This window comes from Chrysochloris asiatica, unplaced genomic scaffold (genome assembly GCF_000296735.1).
Source record: "Chrysochloris asiatica unplaced genomic scaffold, ChrAsi1.0 scaffold00017, whole genome shotgun sequence".
NCBI classification, from domain to species: domain Eukaryota; kingdom Metazoa; phylum Chordata; class Mammalia; order Afrosoricida; family Chrysochloridae; genus Chrysochloris; species Chrysochloris asiatica.
The window spans coordinates 18,466,725-18,469,532 of record NW_006408535.1 but is presented as its reverse complement, the minus strand read 5'-3'; positions in this window follow the sequence as shown (position 1 = coordinate 18,469,532).

The following is a 2,808-nucleotide window of genomic DNA, read 5'->3' as shown; positions in this document are numbered from 1 at the left end:
TTTCTTTTAGAAAGATCAGCACAAGGCTAGTCCCTATGAGTTGCAGGTTAAAGCGATCCCAACTGTTCAGCTTTCCCAACATGTTATACCACTCGAATCCTTGATAGCAATCACCACTCCATCCTTCCCTCACATCACAGGGTTCTACAACATCCTGCAATGTCTCAGAAAACTCACAGCTGTCAAAGGAAAGGGCTCACACAATTGTTGTGGTTGTGGTTGCTAAATGCCATTGAATCGGTTCCAACCCATAGTGACCCTGGTGGTGGTGGTTATGTGCTGTGGAGTCGGTTCTGACTCAGTGACCCAAGACAAGGTTTCCAAGGCTGTAATCTTTACAGGAGCAGAAAGCCTCATCTTTCTCCCACGGAACAGCTGGTAGTTTTAAACTGCTGACCTTGCAGTTTGCAGCCCCATTCGTAACCACTATGCTACCAGAGCTCCTTATAGTGACCCTAGAGGATAGAAAATCCCAAATCCATAGTTCAAGGATCAGTCTCAGGGAATCTTTTCACCCATGTAGTCTCAGGAGCAATAGGTCAGACTACCAAATCAGTAGGTCAGACAACAAGCTATTGATGCAAGAGGCTTCAGGAGTTGGCAAATCAGGTCCCGTGATGGACCAAAAGTTGCATGAACTAGAAGTCAGATGGAATGAGCCAGATGCAAGATCCAGGACAAGAGAGAGACCGTTGTCAAAGCAATGCTATACATTGGAGTTAGATCATGCCCCAAAGGTGCTGATTATAGTCACACTCTCTACTAAGATGGGGGCATCCTTAATCCTTATTTCCACTGTAATGCTTGCTCATTGTTGTTAAGTGCCGTTGAGTCGGTTCAGACTCATAGCAACCCTGTATAGGGTTTCCAAGCAGTGGCCACCTTAATCCTTACTCCTTAACAACTCACTTCAAAATGGGTCCATTATCACAGGCACAGAGACTAGAATCTACAATACATCACAGGGTGGAGAAATTTGGCTAAAAGGGTCATAATAAAGAATTAGCTGCCCTGTATATCATCAGCAAAATTTTATATGCATGTGATATAAATGATATTAATCAATAATTTCTGCATTCCATTGGGTCACCTTTCTTTGGAATAGGCACAAATATGCATCTCTTCTGGTTTGTTGGCCAGGTAGCTGTCTTCCAAACTTCTTGTCATTGACAAATGAGCACCTTCAGCACTGTGTCAGTTTGTTGAAATGTTTCAACTGGCATTCTGTCAGTTACTGAAGCCTTGCTTTTCACTAATATCTTCAGTCTAACTTAGAATTCTTCCTTTGGTACCAATGGTTCTTGATCATATGCTACATCTTTAAATGGTTGAATGTTGACTAATTCTTTTTGGTACAGTGGCTATGTGTATTCATTCCACCTTCTTTTGATGCTTCCTGCATCATTCAATATTTTGCCCATTGTTGTTGTTAAGTGCTGTCGAATTGGTTCCAACTCATAGCAACCCTGTATAGAGTTTCCGAGGAGCAGCTGGTGAGTTTGAACTGCTGGCCTTGTGGTTCACAGTCCAGTGCTGATCCACAGTGCCACATCTTAAATCCTATTTTGCCCATGTTGTATTGTTGTTAAATGCCATTGAGTTGATTCTGACCCATAGCAACCCTGCATAGGGTTTCCAAGGAGTGACAGGTAAGCTTGAACTGCCGACCTTGCGATTCAAACGACTGCAGTTTAGTGAATTAACCCACAGCGCCACACCAGGATCCCATAGAATCTGTCAATATTGCAAGTCAAGGTTTGAATTTTTTTCTTCATTTCTTTCAGCTTGAGAAATGCCGAGCATATTCTTCCCTTTTGGGTTTTGTCTTAGTTCTGGTAGCATAGTGGTTACGAGTTGGGCTGCTAACCACAAGGTCAGCAGTTCGAAACTACCAGCTGTTCCAAGGGAGAAAGATGAGGCTTTCTCCTCCTGTAAAGATTTATAGCCTCAGAAACACTTTATACAGGGTCACTATGAGTCGGAACTGACTCCACCGCACACTACCACCACCACCAGGTTCTCTAGGGAAGCAAAACCAGTGAAGCTTATATATCTAGATGTAAAGAGAGGGGTCTTGGTGTGGTGCTATAGGATAAACATTGGACTACTAACCACAAGATCAGCTATTCAAACCCACCAGTCCTTCCTTGGAAACTCTATACAGGGTTGCTATGAGTTAGCACTAACTCAACAGCACTTAACAACATCTTGAAGTACAGTTCTGTCTATGATAGGATAATACCCATACAAGAAAGACCAATTAAAACCACTATTATTCACATTTATGTACCAACCACTAAAGCAAGTGATGATGAAATTGAAGAATTCTACTAACATCTTCAGTCAGAAATTGATCAAACATGCACTCAAGATGTATTGCTAATTACTGGTGATTGGAATGCAAAAGTTGGAAACAAACAGGAAGGATCAGTGGTTGGAAAATATGGCTTTCATGATAGAAATGAAGCTGGAGACGGGATGATAGAATTTTGCAGGACCAACAACTTATTCACTGTAAGTACCTCACCAGATGGAATACACGGGAATCAAACTGTCTACATCTGTGGGAAGAGACAAAGGAAAAGCTCAAATCATTAGCCAACACAAGGCCATGGGCTAATTGTGGATCAGACCATCAGTTGCTAATATGCGAGTGCAGACTAAAGGTGAAGAAAATTAAAATAAGTGAACAAGAGCCAAAATATGGCCTTGAGTATATACCACCTGAATTTAGAGAATATTTCAAGAACAGATTTGATGTATTCGACAATAATATGCAAAGACTAGAAGAGTTATGGGATGACATAA